The sequence below is a fragment of the Fistularia commersonii genome, chromosome 26 (genome assembly GCF_037954325.1).
Source record: "Fistularia commersonii isolate RoL2024-O1a breed Wild chromosome 26, RoL_Fcom_v1.0, whole genome shotgun sequence".
Taxonomy (NCBI): Eukaryota; Metazoa; Chordata; class Actinopteri; order Syngnathiformes; family Fistulariidae; genus Fistularia; species Fistularia commersonii.
The window spans coordinates 3,826,939-3,845,465 of NC_141309.1; the positions used below are offsets into that span (position 1 = coordinate 3,826,939).

The 18,527-nt window shown below is 38.6% G+C and overlaps 1 protein-coding gene across 1 annotated transcript in view; it reads right to left on the reverse strand.

Annotated features, from left to right (window-relative positions):
- The window catches only part of grid2 (glutamate receptor, ionotropic, delta 2), a 498,322-nt gene that overhangs the window by 203,180 nt on the left and 276,615 nt on the right, over positions 1–18,527 (reverse strand). The window lies entirely within an intron of this gene.

The following is an 18,527-nucleotide window of genomic DNA, read 5'->3' on the forward strand; positions in this document are numbered from 1 at the left end:
ACACTGGGAATCAAAGTGAAGTTAATAAATAAATACATATGTACATACATGCATAAATAAATACATACACTTGTTTGACTTGACTGTTAATGCGGAGGAGATGAAGATCATGTCTATGTTTATTGGATATTAGATGCTTGTTTGATGCGTGGATCCGTGTGGGTTCCAGCGCTTCCTGTTATTCTATTACAGCCTTCCAGCGGTTGCGGCCGAGACAGATGTTTCACGCTAATTGGGAAAAAAAGGGCCGATTCCTAATGCTACCCGTGGTTCCTTGGGGGGTTTAAACTGTACGATAACTCATGCTAACCCACGTACCCGTGCGCGGTCCCAAAACAACCACAGGTATAAACAGCTCCAGCTGCCGGAATCCCTGAATGCTTAGTTTGTGTTTGTGTGTGTGTGTGTGTGTGTGTGTGTGTGTGTGTAATAGGCCAATTCGCGCAAATCCCTCCACAGACTTGTTAAGAGTTCAATCTCAATGCAGGATTGGTGGAGAAACTTGTGATCCATCACCAGCTCTCTCTCTCTCTCTCTCTGCAGGAAACAACGTATGGGTGTTCTTCATTGGTGCACCTCTTTAAACAGCGCTGTGTTATGGATAGATTTTATTGGCAAAAAGACATCTGGCTTCAACAATCGCGTTATTTTTCACGGTTTATTCATCTGAAGCTCCTTCCAATGTGGACGGAAAACGCTACGCAATGAGATCTTTCCTTTAATTTCTGCCACTCCTACCTGAGATAAAACTGAATGAGGCCAGGCTGCCGTCTCCCGGAATACAAACTACCTGATCGGGCGGTAGCGGTTGTCATACTGAGCGGTCCCCTACTCCGAGATGCTGGAGTGAAGGAACTCCTCGAGGGACTTCGCCGTCTCCCTTCCCTCTTTCACCCCGGATGCGTCGGATTTTCTATGCAGCGAGAGCTCGCGGTTTTCCGCTGGGATGTAGAAAAAAAAAATTGGAACTCGAGCGCAAAGCCTTCTTGGACATTTTTTTTTTTTTTTTTTTTTTTCGAGAATATGGAATAAATGCATCTGAATTTGACCGAGAAAGGTGAAGACGATGATCACCTCCACCACGAGGAGGGCGGCGGTAAAACCCCGAGTGCGGAAACCCCCCGCCGCAGAACATCTACACCGCAGGAGAGCCGCCTCCGTCGCCGACCCTCAACATGGACCGTTCACACTCCCACCCTCCGGCCTGATGTTCAGGAGTGTGAAATGTAGAGCGTCTCATTCTACCCGACTGCCATCGGACTCTTAAACAGCTGACACTCATTCTTCTCACACATGTAAACTCTACTGGCCACTTTAACTGCACTCTCCCTTGTACTTGCACTTTGTGAGTTGCACATCAAGCTGCACCCAAATGTCTTATTGCACTGCCGCTGTTCTACTGCACTGATCGTATTCATATCTATAATCATATTTATAATAATGTTTACACCCTTCCTATCGGCACATGTCCAGATGCACTGCGGGGGGAAAGAAGTAGGAATTTCACTGTACGGGGGAAACACGTTTCTGCACCGTGCATGTGACAATAAACACTTTGAATCTTGAATTTCTCACCGGGAGCCGGAGGCACGTGGAAGAGCCGGATGAATGGAATTGCCCGGTAATTCTCCGAAACACAAGGCAAGACTGAAAGACCAAGACGGAGTCTGTTGTAGATGAGCAGCGTCTGATGCCTCAGAAGTTGAGAGTCAATATGCTGCAGCAGCAGCAGGTTGTAAGAGAATCTGTTTGTTGTGATCAGAGCATTCTGCTTTGGTATGCTTGGGGAGAAGCGCGCTCAGCAAAACCAACAATCTTAAGAAAGGTAGAATATGCTCGAAAACATACGGCTGCAAACAGGGCACTCTTGAAAGCGGTTCTGGAGAGAAAGGCTATCGAACAAACCTTGCATCCGTGCCAGACAACAACCGTAAACGTGTCTCCAGAGCTCACTGGAAAGAGAGCGGAGGTCCTCGGTCCACAGACTGGCAGGACCTCGTTGCCAAAATGACCATTAAAGGGAAAATCACTTGCCAAAAACATCTCCCACAGTACCTTACCTCTGATCCAGCCAAATGTTATTTTGATCCTGGAATGACCTTCGTTCACCTGTCATCCCGGCAGCGTCGCCAAAACACTGATTCAAGCAAATAGCTACTCTTGGCTGACACGTCGAATCCAGATTTGCGGCTCGTGCCAAAATGAGACCGGATTACAAAATATATATTTATGCGCTACATCACTCGACAAATGCGAAATGATATAGAGACACAAAGCAGCCTGTGTACGCGATGGACGCACGTGCAACCGGATGCGCTTATTCGCGCAATCGGCAGACGTGTCACTGGGAAAACCAATATTGTCAAAGGATACTGTGGAGTGTGTTTGAAAGATGGAAAGTAGGAATTGCCATCAAATAAGGTGCTCTAAACCGAAAATGAGTTGTGTAATTCAATTTCATGCACTATTTGTGATCAAATCAAGCAAACAGCCCCACAGCCCAGCCACCAACTGTGCATATCCGAGCTTCAGACTTCAAGATGCAAATCCGAGTCATCAAAGAGCGGGTACCAATCTTTGCGATAAGCCAGACGCGTTTTTGAATGCATCGGAAACTTTTACGCCGTCGGAATTTTTTTTGCGACAAAGTCTGCGGTTTGAGACGCGGCTCGAAAACACTCGAGCCTCGGCCCCGGACGACTTTGCTGCTGCTTTACTGGAATTAAATCTCCGTCTCTGTGTTGAAGTACCGTCAGGAGTGTTTACGGTTCTTGAACATTCATTCCCGCAATGTGGTTCATTCTACCCGAATGGCGTAGGATTAAACAGAGACTTAATATGGACTCGGACTAGGAATGAACAGTACAGTTAAAAAATGGATGTGACATTGTAAGAAATGAGATAATAGATGCATGGGTTTATTTATATTATTTTATTTATATTTATATTTATATTATTTATTTATATTATTATATTATTATACATATTATATTTGTCTTTCCAACCTGAGGCTATCAGACTTTTTAATTCCCCTTCCTTCAGCCGAAGGGAATATTCAAATCTTTGTACTTTTTAAGACCATAAAACACTTTATAGCCTTAACTTTGACACTTTATATTTTATTCGTATTTCTTATTCTACCTCCTTCCTACTATTATCTATTATTGTTATGTTTTTACTTGAAACTCTGGCACGACAATTTCCTTCGGGATAAATAAAGTTGTTCTTATTCTTATTCTTATTTCATTTGATTCTATTTATCCGTCCATTAATTTGGTATATATTTATTTACCATTTTTAGCTAGCTTGCTATTTAGTAAGCTAGCTAGCTAGCTAAAAATAGTACATAAATATTTAGTAAGCTAGTTAGCGAGCTTGTTTGACTATATTTGTAATTGTTTTTACATCTTCCCTTTTTCTAAATCACGAAGCTTTGGTTTATTTTGTCAGATCCATTTAAAACGCGGATGCTAAAATACTTTTCTAATCCGACTTCTCAATCTGAGGTAGCCACTTTTCCTCTTTAAACCTGCCTCTCATCATTCGCTCGCTCCATCGGTGAAACAAAACACAGCAAAGCCTTCCTATCAAACCCGCATTTCCTTATTATCTGTTTTAAAATGCATAACAACATTAGCACAAGCTCTCTTATTCACAGCTCCCGTAACCTTTCTGAAACACGTATCTATTACATGTTAGCTGACGTATCTCCTCCCTGGTACATCATAACTGTTGCATGTCAGAGCTGCCATTTAGGTTTAATGTCACCGCTCTCACAGCGTGTCTTGAGCATGTTTGATTGTCTGTGGTCGGAAGTACGTCTGCAGATGTGCATATTTTTGCGCTTAAAAAAAAAAAAAAAGCCATGTCAGGCAAAGGTTGGTGCATTACGACACGCTTTGCTCTATGGATTAACATACTTGGCAGAAACGGATTGAGCCGGGGTCGATGGCATGCAAACATGCGCACACCTGCTAATGCATAAACGGGCACGTCGATGACACGCATTGTGTAAGCGCATGAGCTAATTCACTTATTCTGAATATTGTTGTTTATTTTCTTTCTATTTTCGCATTTTATAACATGAACTCTTGTGGTTATAGACATAAAAGTCATTCACATAATGTCTGAAAAGAAAATACTGCTTCCCAGAAGGAGACAGCGGAAGACCAATTGATCAACTCCTAGCCAATACATTACTGCAAATGCATGTCTTGTAATGATTGCATTGTAGGAATATAAATATAGGGAAACAATTAGAAGACAATTAAAAGATAGCAAAAGACAGATAAATAGACAGCAGAGTGAACAAAATCAACATCAGGGATGAGAATAGACAACAGAATGGAGAAACAGCAGTGGTGAGAAAAGACAACCAAAACGACAACAAGAATAGGAACATAACCAGTGACAATAGCGATGACAAAAATAAACAATAAGAAACATATATTTCAGATATAAATGTAAAATAAAGAAAACCAGACACTTGGGGATCTAAGGGACTGCAGTGGTGTATCCATTCAGGAGGGATACGATTAACATATCCTATAGCGCACTGACATGTCAAGCTGCAATAATGGGAATTTAAGTACATCACTGATGCGTCTCAAAGTGAGTAATTACAATGATGCAGTGTCTTCAATTCTTGTTTTGTTCTTCTATCCATTGTTGACGTTTTTCCACAGGGCTGGGGCTACATACTGGCAAAAATCACCTTATTAAGGCAGTTTTAGAGAGGTCTGTTACCTAACCCCACAAAAATCAGTATCATAGCAGCACATAGGAAACACATAGGAAAAAATACATTCAGATTATTATATAGTACATGAAAATAATATGAATTTATGAAGGGAGTGAGTACCTTATCTAGAAACAATGGGTTGAAAATAGTCAAAGGGGAGTGATGAGGCCCATTCGTTTGCTACCGATACTGCTTGTCGTGTAGTCATGGTTTGGGGTGCTGGAAACGATCCCAGCTGTGATTGGCTTGCGTTCACCTGACCTCGTCGCCAGTTCATCACGTAGAGACTTACAGCCATTCACCCATCTGGACACTTTAGCGTCTCCAATGAACTGTGGGTTTTGGGAACGCAAACTGCAGAAACCCAGGCAGGCATGGAGACGCCGCGTAGAAACGCCCCCCCGTCCCTGTCCCGTCGGACCTTCTCGATGTGAGGCGGAAGCGCGAACATTGCGTCGCCCAAATTTACATAACTAAAAATAAAAATCAACCGTGTCATGGGATCATTTGCCGTTGACCCTCAAAATGGGGCACCTCGTCCTTTAAGCCGTGAACCACTCAAAGGAATAGACAATTAATTACTCGAAATGACGACCGTTACTGTTTCATTATTGGTTTCCAGCAGGGTTCACATACCTGTGGATTACCGCGTGAATAATCGGAAAGCCAGGAGCAGAGAAATATTGCAAAATGAAGATGAATGTTATGCATTTGTCAGCTGATTTCATTAGAAGGAATTCCTTCAGGGATTGCCTTTTAGAAGGGAAGATTGTCTTTTGGAAACGTGTGACAAAATCTCTAAATTAAATACGTTTTCTCGCCTTCTCTCCCCCTCTCTCCTGATTTAAAAAAACAGCCACCGAAGCTCATCTTGACAAGGTCTTGCCCGGCCCGGCAGTCCACCGCGCACAACATCGGCAACATTGATCAATCACTCGCTTTCTGATGAAACAAAGAGAAGCGTAGACTGCACGAGCCATTCCTATTTTTTATTTTATATATTGTTGTCTTTTCTGCAAACAAATTCCACAGCTCTATAATGTCCCCTTGCTGTTTCTTACCTCCTTTTTTTTTGTTCCTTTTCTACATGACACGTGATATAGTGCTATGACAAGCAAAAGACTTTGACAGTATATGCTAGCAAAAAGTCAACATTAAAGCGTGCGTGCGTGTGTGTGTGTGTGTGTGTGTGTGTGTGTGTTTATGCTTGCCTGTTGACCTTTCAACTTATCGATCAGACCGCAGATGCCAGTTCTGCCAGGTTCATTGAGAGAATGCATAACGCACGTGCCAAAAGCAGCCGTGGAAGCTGACATTTAGATATGAATGGATCAATGGCTGGAACAAATTGAATAAGCTGTCTTGAGAGGTCTTAGATAAGCAATTGTGTATAGATGTGTGTGTGTGTGTGTGTGCACTTCTCCATATATTTGTGTGCGTTCCTTCTCTGAATATCCTACTGTATTTTTCATTCCCCCACAATTAATATGTACATCCATATCAGAGATTAGGTGTCTATTCATCCGTCAAGCGATCGTAGGATAAATACCGTAACTAGTCACATAAGTGTGCTGCCTACTCCATTCTCAGGGCATCTTAAAACACATTTTCTATGATTTCACACATGGTTGTGCAGTTAATCATTGGTAATTGTGTCTGTGTGTGTTAGATAAAAAAAAAACCTTTGGGATAGCACCTGATAACTAATCGACTTTCCTACTTTTAGGGTCGCCTGGGTGACAATAATAACACCTTATTAAGACTTCGGGACTTTCAGGCTTCCAACCGCCAGAAAGTTCATGTGATGTTGTTTACTCATCTTGATGCAACATCAATATGGCGTTTAAAGATGAATATGAGCCACGGGAACAGGCAATCATATTTCGATTACAGGGTTATATTGGCCTGTGTAAAACATCTTTACAATGCCTGCATCGGACGAAAAATACAGCATTATCTCGTGGCCAAAATGACAAATAGGTCAGGCTACCGCAGAGGAAAACGGGCGAGAAGCGACGACAACAAAGGTGAATTAAAAGATTAACCCACGCCCCGGTTTTCGTCGTGACAGAAATTGCCTACGGTGGGGTCGGACGGAAAAAATGTCCCAAAGGGTCGCCTCTGTGAAAAGGACACCAAAAAATGAAGACAGACCATTTGTATCCATTTGTGTGTAAAGGTAAAGGCTTGTTTGCACATAAAAGTTTGCACGCTGAAATGTTGCTTAACGGCCTTTAGGGTGTTTGTGGGTCAGTCGTGCTTTTCCACGTTGTCTTAATTTAAAATCTGTTTTATTTTCATCTCCTAGCGCCGTTCACGAGGCATGACCTCGACCCCTTTCACACGCTGTACTATATGAAACGTCCACCGCGGATCAAGTGGTGGAGACGTCTCATATACCTTCATCCAGCCCGGTGTCAATCACAGATGAAGAAATACAGAGTCGACCCCACATGGACCCACGCAATACGTATCATAAATAAAAGAAAGATACATTTTTCATTTCCTCTTCCTCCATTCATGCAATTCAGTGTTCCCTTGTTATTACATAACATTGCATATTGCAAGAAGGCCTTAACTCAGGGTTGTCAAACTCAAATACGCAGTCGGCCAAAATTTAAAAAAAATCAGCATTTTTCAATTTTGGTTTATTGAAATTAAGTCATCGCACATATTGACCCTGAAACTAACAAAGCGTTTAAATAATGCCCATTAAAGCAGCATTAAATGAATTAAAAATCGGTTGCAACAATTTCTCACGGCTCTATCTGCAGCATTACCAGGCTAGTTTCTAATGGAAAAAAATTCCACGACCAGAAAATAATTTAAAGAAAAATCCCAAATGCCTTGAGGTAGCAAGAAAGAAAGTACAAAAATGGGAAAATACTACAGCTCTGTTTTCTGCTCCCTGATGCTCTCTAGTCTAAACCATTACCTTGAACTGCCAACGCTTTTACGTTCTTGCAAAAATCGGTTGCATTTATTTCTCCCGGCTCTATAAGCAACGCATTCTCGTCCCAACGTGTCACCCGCCTGACGAATGGTGAAGCTTCCTTCGCCGTCACAAACCGACGCATCAGGCGCTCCTTTTTCGTCATTTTTTGCCGAACCCAAAAGAAGCGTCTAATTTTTTTTCCAAATATTTCAACAACTCAGTCCCATTCGTCACATACCGGCACATTAGGCACCCCTTTCTTGTGTGCAAAAATACTAACTTTTCGTTAGTCTTAGAGAGAAATACAAGTGTTGATGTAGACATGACGCCCCGGGTGAGTCGAAAAATGATAAGAAAAAGGTTCCTAATGCGTCAGTTTGTGCGGTTTCGTGCAATTGGGCTGCGAAAAACAGCTTTTCCTGAGTAATTTCCTGAATAATTCCTCGTTCATTTTCTCCCAGATTCTGCCCACCAGTCCACTCTTTTGACCGCACATCACTGGTGATCCACAAGTTTATCCCAAAGCAGATACATTTTATTTACGCATACCGCTTCAAAGATATCCATTCCCATAATTGTGCCATGCATTGATCTTAACCCCAAAAGTTCCTCTGTTCCGCACAGATCTGAATCCACTCCACAGATAAAAATCGACAGCTGCGCCGCATCAGAATTGTCGCTGTTCTCTCCGCCAAAATATATTCTACCTCCCACCTGTCTTGAAAACCCCTGTTTTCAAAGTCCACTCTTCATTTACCTATTTTTGGGGAAGGGCAGTAGCTGATGATGGGACTTGTATTAATAGTGCTTGCAACTTATCCACTGGCCTGGAGTTTGATATTTTAAGACATTCTCCATTCTCGCCGGCCACATAAAATGATGTGGCCGGCCACTTTTGGCCCGCGGGCCTTGAGTTTGACCCTAACTAAGTTGGGTTTTCCTTGGATGTTCTCCCACAATATTAAAAATCCAATTTCTTTGACCATTTTAAGGGCCTTTCACGATCAATTACACGTCTAAAGGGAAGGAAGAGGCATAAATAAGAATCTGAGGTTCTCTTATCAATTTATATAAGTAAATGGTCTCTCAACTAAATTGTATTCATCCATTCACAAACACACATACACACATACACACACGCACGCACGCACGCACGCACACACACACACACACACACACACACACACACACACACACACACACACACACACACACACACACACACACAAACAATGGCACTAACCAGGCCGACCTGGAGTTCTGTGTCTTGCCTAAGATTAAAATTCGAGGGATGATAACTGAACCAGTTATTAATGTTCAAATATAAGATAAGATAAGATAAGATAAGATAAGATAAGATAAGATAAGATAACACTAACTTTGACACTTTATAGTTTTATTTGTATTTATTATTCTCCCCCTTTTTTATACTGTTTATACAATTTCCTACTATTATTTGTTATTGTTATGTTTTACTTGAAACGCTGGCACAACAATTTCCTCGGGATAAATAAAGATGTTCTCATTCTTATTCTTATAAGATAAGATAAGATAAACTTTATTGATCCCTATAATGGGATTTTTATTTGTCACAGCAGCGTAACAGTTCTAGTGTCAAGAAATATGAATATAAATGTAAATAGTCAATTAGAAGAGACACTTAGAAAAATAGCAAAACACATCCACAAATAAAAAGGAAGCAGAGAGAACAGCAACAACATAATGATATAAGAATAGATAACAGAAAAAAATAAATAATAAATAAAAAATTATATAAACAAAACATTTATATATGTCATATGATTTTAATTTGATTTTGATGATCAGAATCACAATACTTTATTGATCCCCCAGGGGGAAATTGCTTTTCGTTGAAAGCAGCTCATGCTACAGAGTCAAGCGGGGAAGAATTCAAATAGAACTCTGTAAAAAAATAAAGAATAAAATAGCGAATCCTAAAAATAGAATAGAAAGAACATTAAAGATCAAAAGAAAGAAAGAAAAATATATAAAAATATATGCAACGTATATTAAACGTATTCAGCTTGATTCACATCATATTTCCATGGGAAAGCCAACAGAATACTTGACCGAACTTCATTTTTCTAAAATAAACACAGTAGGAACAGGAGGCAGGGTTGGGTGTGTAGACATACACACACACACACACACACACACACACACACAAGGCAGAAACAGAGTTCAGATTAGGACGGTGGGTTGGTGGTGGAGTCAATGAGCAGTGAAGGGTGTAACCAGCTGCACACACTGCCGAGAAGCATCTGCAAAAATTCTTCAGTCACCAATCTGATCAGGCCTAAGGGGACGGGCATATGCTTTGAAGTACCTGACCCACCTTCACATTCAGGTATTTCAGGTAACTCCTCCGGCTCGCCGGTGACTCGAAATAATTTAGAACGGTTAAAAAAATTACAGAATTAAAACAGCCGAAAATATCCTCAATTTTTTAATCCGTTAATGAGACAAAGAATATCGCCGTCGCGGGGTTAGAAATACAAAGCAACATCGAGGCTACAAAGCTAAACGCAAAACAAAGTATGACTACCGCTACGTTGTCATCGGTAAAGAAAAAAACAGGATTTGATTTCATTTCAAATCATTCTGTATTGTTTCGTTTAACATTTTACTCAACTTCTGTTCCGCCGAATAAGAATGAGGTTCGCTGGGCGTGAAAATGACGATACAGGTCCAACATTTTCCAGGAGCTTTTACCCAACACGCACAATGTGCATCCCCTTGCTGTGCAGGATGATTCATAAATATGCTATTAAACACAGTTCCGGCACAACACGCCCCGAGCCAAATTAAAGCAGAGAAGAGCCGAGAGATAAAAGATCCCCCGAACCCGAACGACAAACGATATCTTTTGGCCTCTCAATTACCAGATTATGTCATTCCCCGATTTCTTGCGGCAAGGAGGGAGATAGGTGGCGAGGGAAGGGGTTCCGGGAGTGTTGTTGACACTGAGACTTGACCCTATTATTGGGATGAGAGCTAAAAGGAGATAACGTGACATTGGGCGGGTCCGTTCTTCGTAAATATAGAACCGAGTGAAACAGTGAAGCAGGGGAATATTGGAATATTATTGTGATAATTCCCACATCAAACACCCGTGCTTCGAGTGGCTTCCCTCTGGTCGCAGACGCCGCCGCCCCGCCCGCAAAATCCAGAAGAGAAGGTCAGCCTTCGGCCTCAGTGCGAGCAAACCTATGAGCATACCTACAATTCAGAATAAAAAAAAACTGTATTGGGGAAGCGGCATCAAAATTGTGAACATCAAGAATAAAATAAAATAAAATGTAAAACAAATACATTTGCAGAATTATTTACAGCAATCTTTTTTACAGTAATGTATTAATATATGTAATATACATTATGTACATTCTGCATTCTGAATTCTGCACAGAAATATATTTGAAATAATATATGTATATATATAAATATAAATATATATATATATATATATATATATATATACATACATATACATATATTATATTACATATTATGTATAAAATAAAATAAAATAAATACAATTATACATATATATAAATTACTGTACTGAATTCTGCAAATTACATATATATACACACATAAAATTTAAGCATTTTTAAGCATTTATATATATATATATATACTGTACATTAATTTTACATAACTCTGCAAATTGTGAATATCTATTTATCTATAGAGAGAGAGAGATGTTTATATATATATATATATATATATATATATGTATATGTATATTTGAAATTATTTTTTAATTTCGAATTTTATTTCATTCTTGATGTTCATAATTTTGATGCTGCTACCCCAATAAAGGTGTTCTGATTCTGATTATATTATTTGAAGTAGGCGTTGGTGTATATTAAATAATATCCTGGCTTACAGGTATTCAGGTTCAGGTTAGTAGGAGAGAGCAGAATAAAATTGTTTATTATGAATTTAAAGTTCTATATGGTGAGGATTTGAATTATGATCAAATAATCAAGAGACTAAAAAATATAAAATAAGAAAAATAAAAAAAACATGAAAAATCCTGACTGAGGACATGTTTGCATAATCGTCCAAAAACATGTTAGACAGAGACTCAAAGGTGCTTACACACTGTATAAAGATTATTTGGCCACTCTAAGACCCTTCAGTCATGAATGGATAGATATTTTAGGATTATTCTTCTGCAGTGTGAACAGCTTGTTCAGTTTTTCATGCTCTGTACTTAACATTTCGTCCAGTGATTTTATTTCTCTCTGTCTTTATCCCCTTCTATCTCCACACTTGTAATTATTCACCGTGCTCTCTCTCACACACACACACACACACACACTTTGCGTAAATATTTCATATAAGAACTGAACCGCACTTTTAATTTCATCACGCTTCATTTCTCTCGCCCCCTTTTTCTTTGTCTCTTTCACCGAAAAAGGCCATCGTTGCTTCACATGCAATGCTATGTATTATTATTATTATTATTATTAATACGTCACCAGAACCAAAAGCGCTAATTCCACCGTCCTTGATAAATACAACGTTTTTGAGGTTGCGACCATTTCGGTTGAAATCTATGATATTTTGTATCGTGCTAGTCCCTGCGGAAAGACTCGTGCATCTCCAAAATATACTTGTGAACGTCAGGGACAATATAAGAGGTTAAAGTGGGCTGTACACGTAACCAAAAGTGCCGGTAAATGTGTTTGCGCGCATAAATTTTTACGTTGAGATGTTTGCCACAGAGGCGCTGAATGAGGAAAAGGCACCGATAAGAACATTTGTCAAAAAAAAAAAAGAAAATGTCAAGCAAACATAACTGCAAAAAAAAACAAAAAACTGTATTGTCTGTAAAGTACTTACTAGCAACCCCATTAGCGGCTGTGCTAGTGGCAGTCAATCGCTCTCACCTTTGGTGCCCCTCCAGCACGCAGACACACACAATCTGCCAGACTTCCATTCGGTAGCAGTAATATTCTATAATCATTTTGCTTCCACCTCACTGTTCACAGATAATACCGTAATGTCACGAATTACACACACACACACATATACACACACACAGACCCTGTGTGTTGAGATAAGAATACAATGTTATCTCTCCGGTGGTAAAGTTCAAGGAGAGCACTAGAAATGAAGCCCTTGAAGTGCCCTTTTAACAACACTAGAAAGCAAACGGTAAATAATTCTTCGCATCTTTCTCTCTCTCTCTTTCTCGCCATCTCGCTTTTTCCTTCCTTCCCTGCAAACAACCAGGTCTTTCCAATCCTTCTGCCCGTTGCCCATATGGCCCAACACCCAAGCGTGATGCCTGCTCGAGACAATCCCTGGCACGCCCGCTTCCGAAATCGCGCCCGGATCCCTTGTTTTACCCAGATGCCGATCATCGGGATTCATCTGAATCATTAAATCCGGGATTCACGCGTAAAGCAAATTTAGTATGGATGCTATTGTCTAAGGCTGACGATCATGGGGGTCGCACACACACACACACTCTGCAGCCGCTGTACAGAGGTGATTGCAGAGAGAGAGAACAAAAAGGAATTGCATCATTTGGCTTGTTTTGTCATATTGTTCCGTGTTGATACCCGAGGTCGTCGGCGCATTAATGGCCAACCTGAAATACGAGGCTTTGAAAGGAGTTCAGACATACAAAAAAAAAAAAAAAAAAAAGCCATTTGCCTTTTGAATGGCCCGTTTAGTAAAAGATGAGCAGCGGCTTTACACAGTTTTCATGATTACTTCCATTTATAAATATAATTATGAGCAAAATTGGTTGCGCCTCGCTGTCTGTCTTTTTCTTTTTTTTTTTTTTTTAATGAAGGTGGCCAGTGGTTGCATAATCGTGAGAGAATATCATGCACTTAATAAATGGAAGGAGAAAGATCAGCAATAATAATACATATAATGATAATAGCGCCTGGCTATCAACGAATCAGAATCTGAATCGGACGACTTGCTCCTGTCAATGTATCCCATTGTTCTGACAAATCCTCCAACTTCTCCAGACAAAGATACGGATAAAAAAAAAAAATTGTATCCACAGTGATTTGTTGAATTATCCGTTTGACACAGCAAGCATTGGTGAGTTCCTTTCATTCAACATTTTACCAGTTCCCAATTGTCAAGTAAATGCAAGTTTCCTCTCGGTCGGAAACTCATCTCGGTGTCAAAAAAAAAAAAAAAAACGGTCACATCACTGCAGTAAATTTTAACTGCTTCCCCAATCAGCTGACGGGGAGTCAGCGGGCATTTCTGTCATTGTAATTCATAGTTTTGCAAGATATTACGATATAAACATTTCCCTTCACTGTGGGAGTTTTACTTTCCTATGACATTCTAATATTATTCCATCAAAACATGTAAAAAAAAAGAAAAAATGTGTATATATCAATATTGGACAGGCTGCTATCTGCATGAATTTCTTGTCCAGAAGAATTGGGAAATGATATCAAATTTGAAATGTGCATTTAAAAACCTGTGGACTTTGAACTTGCATAGAAATTGAGTCATTAAACTACAAGTGCTGTTGGATTAAAAAGTTGTGCCCGCTGGTTTCGAAGCTACGTTGGGTCTCACCATCATCCCTTCTACGAATGCATGCCTGGTTATATATATGTAGATTTGTATATATACGTACGTATATATCTAAATATTTACATATGTAAATATGTATGTGTGCATACATATATATGTGTATGTAGTGGCTTATAGTCCTGAAAAAAAAATGTATATATATATATGTATGTATGTATATATATAAGACTGTCTCGGAAAATTAGTGATGAAGTTCTTGTATCTTCTGTAATGCAATAAAAGAAAACAAAAAAATACTTTTTTTCATGATATTCTAATATTTTGAGATAGGATTTTTGAGGTTTCTTAAGATGTAAGCCATAACTAGCAATTAACTAGCATTAAAATAATTTCAGTTGATTTGTTATTTGTTATGAATGTATGACATTTTTGTTTTTGTAATTGCATTACAGAAGACAAAGAACTTTATCACAATATTGTAATTTTCTGAGACAGTCCTGTATATATATATATATATATACATATACACACACACACACACACACACACACACACACACATACATATATATATTCGCTTTCGAATGTCCTTGCGGTTTTTACACTGAATATATTGTAATGGACCTTCTTCTTCTTTATCTATTCCTCAATTCCACTCTTCTTATAGAAATCACGTTTTTTTTTTTTTTTTTTAACATTACCCTTGACAAAGGAAAAGATACACATTTCAAAGTGGAGAAGGTCAGACCTGTGTACGTGGGCAGTAATTGGTGAAAAAAAAAAAACCAAAAGGATTTTTTTTGAAGAAGATAGGAAGTCTATTAGTTTTAGAATTTTTCTATAAATTAAGCCGATGTGTCGCCACATTTATCAACTTGAATGTATTTGAAGACTTTTTAATCTTGTGCTAATCCCCTCAGCTCTTTGATTCCCAACTCACTTCACATTTTACTAGACTGATCCCTGAATGCTTCGCCCAGTTGCAGAGTTGGTCACCCACCATTTCTTTTCCACATTTTTATTTTATATCTTCCCCTCGTCTTTAGTAACCTCCCATTCACCTTCCCCCTTTTAATGTCATTTCACCATAAATCTCACACTGCCACTTTACAGCCTCTTCCTAATAAACCTTAAAAAAGTTCTTCCACATTTACATATCATGCTCCTTTACAAGAAAGTGAGACAACAAATAAGCATACGCGAGCAATCTGTCACACACGGTTATTTTAACAATTTTTGTGAAATCTTGCAGCGAGCACAGACCAGACTGATTAAAAAAGATTTAAAAAAATTATACATACATATGTATTTTTTTTTACTTATATTTATATATTTTTTTTCTATACATATATGTTTATATATATATATTATGTTGATATATATGTATTTGTGTGTATGTGTGTATATGTATATATATATATGTGTGTGTATATATATATATATATATATATATATATATATACACAACTCTACAAGTGAAGCACAAAGTTCTCTGTCAGTCAAAAAAGTTAAAAAAATCACATATGCATATATATATATATATATATATATATATATATATATATGTGTGTGTGTTAATATATGCACATGTGATTTTTTTTTTTTTCACTTTTTTGACTGACAGAGTGAACTTTGTGCTTCACTTGTAGAGTTGCGAAGATCATTTAGGTAAATGAATCTGACTCCCTTCCAGAGATGATCAAAATAACAAAACGAAAGCAGCGAATGAATAAAAAAGGAAAACAAAACAAAATTTTAAATATTTCCAATGTATATATGAGAAATATTTGAGTCATATCATACGGCAACGCGATCAATTATCGTACCACGGGGGAACAATTAAATACACAAATAGAGATGGGGGAATAAATTGGTTTGGCATGAGTAAATCCTGGCTGTTTATCTATCTGTAGAGGAATTAGAGTGTGTATCTTGATAAAGAGAACATGACTTGAAACCAAAGAGGTAGGCTTAAACTACAACGCAACACTGATTCTTTATAATTAGATTCAGTTGGTTTAAAAATTGAAAGCGCTCCACTCATTATGATACATGCCACGGGACCCGATGCTCAAAGTGACTTCTTCGGTTTGATCCTGCCAGGATAAATCATCTGCACGTCTTCCCCTCGTCTCACAGCGCCGTCTTTCTGAAATGAAGCCATATCCTGACCAGAAACGACGAGGTGGTTGCGGGGTTTACAGCTCCGGCCTTTTATACATTTTGAAAGTAGCAAAAATGTGCACACAATTTAGATACCTCACCTCCTACCACCTCCTAAGCAGTTGTTGAGAGCACGGGAGTGCTTATATTTTTCAGTATTTTCCGATACCTTTGTCTGCTACTGTTTGAAACATAATATTCATAACTGAACGACGTATCTTCCACTATCCACTTTTTCTGTGCGAATTAGAATTTCTCCATTGTGAGACGATTAAAAGCACATTCTATTCAATTCAAAAATGATATATATACTCAAAATTAATATGCATTAGTGGCGTGCGGTGAGGTTCACGGCAGGTGAGGCACTGACTCTAAAGGGTTCCTTATTCTCAATAGTCTCATCTAATTATTTTATGAAACTGAAAACAATTTGCGGTCTTTTTTTATTTCTGTATGAATTTAATGCGCATATACTTTGCTTATTTATTTGATCCTACATTGCTTTCAGAGGGACAGCAGTCACGAGCACCTGCAAACTCACATATGCCCCCTTCAGGTGAGGCACGGTACTGTCTGCCTCACCTCATTTTTTTTGATTGTTTACACACTAATGCTAGGAAGGTTGCAGTATTTATTACAATATAATAAATCTTTGAACATTTTAAGAGGATGTGCTGAGAATGAGAACCAAGCAGGCACCACGCAGCCCGGTTTTTAAGGGACTGTGTGTGCAGAGGTGAGCTCAGCTGCCCCACCTTGGCTTGTATTGGATCAGGAAATGAGCAAATTTGGTGATATGTAATTGACCACATTTAAAAAAAGATTAGAATCATCGAGAATATACAATCCTGACTCAGTTTAATGGAAACATATTGATCTTAAGTTTTCTTTGTTTTTTTTTTCATTATGACAAGTGAGCCAGAGCCTCCCCTGCCTCACCTGACCGCACATCAATGGTCTGCATCTATATTTATATAAATAGGCTAAAATGAAGACGATAAAAAAAATCATGTTTATCATATTTTAGTTTTTGTGCTTTTTAGACACAGTGAGTTTCCCAAACATGTCAGACAACTGGTCCAGGGTGAACCCTGCCTCTCTCCCAATGACAGTTGGGAGAGCCACTTCACAACCCTGAGTGCAGGATAAGTGATGCTGATAATGAATGAATGAATAATATAATATAATACAATATAATATAATATAATATAAAAATCATCCATTGCCTGTAAGTGACAGTGCACATTGTCTCTCAGAGACACTAATTCCATTGCCCTTGGGACTAAAACGAATCAGAAGTAATTGACTATGAATAAGTGAAAATTTATGCAAAGGGTGTTTTTGACTAAATGCATATTCAACCACAGCAGTGGAGCGCTGCAAAATCACAACATGCGATTGAGGGTTTTCAAATGGCTGCGAATCCCTGCCAATCTCGCTGCTGTTGCATTACGTACTACTTGATCAGGGCAAACTATTAAAGCATTGACTTTGTCTGAACTGCCATTGGTGAAACACTTAATAAATACAAATGATTAAACATACAGCACCAACATGCCAATCGAGGATGTCAGCTTATGACATCAATTAAGTGTAGAAGCCTGATTTGGTGAACCTTGCTTTGTTTGCATAGTACCTAATAACAAAACACCAATCAGCAAATGCTACTATTTAAAATAACACTAGCTGTGCTTGTATTTGTTTGACAACACACAATTATCTAACCCAGTGAAATGATCAACCCCAGAATTGTTTAAGTGAATGTTAATAAAAGAATATAAGAATGAGCTCCAACATGTCAGCCTGACTTTCTTGGTCCAAATTTATTAGCACACTGCATGATGAAGTCTGCCTTCTCTCTCCCCGTCTTAACATTTATTCATTTATTCCCAGTTCAACTTCTTATATTCTACTCATACTCTCGCTCTCTCAATATATATACACATAGTTACATACATATATTCATTTTGCATATTACATCTATCATTTACAGTATATATCTATATGTGTGTATACAAACATCAGATATATTATACACACATATATAATTAATATATATATATATATATATACACACACACACAAACACACACACATAAACATATATATACACAGTATGTGTGTGGCTCTATTGGTAGAGCGT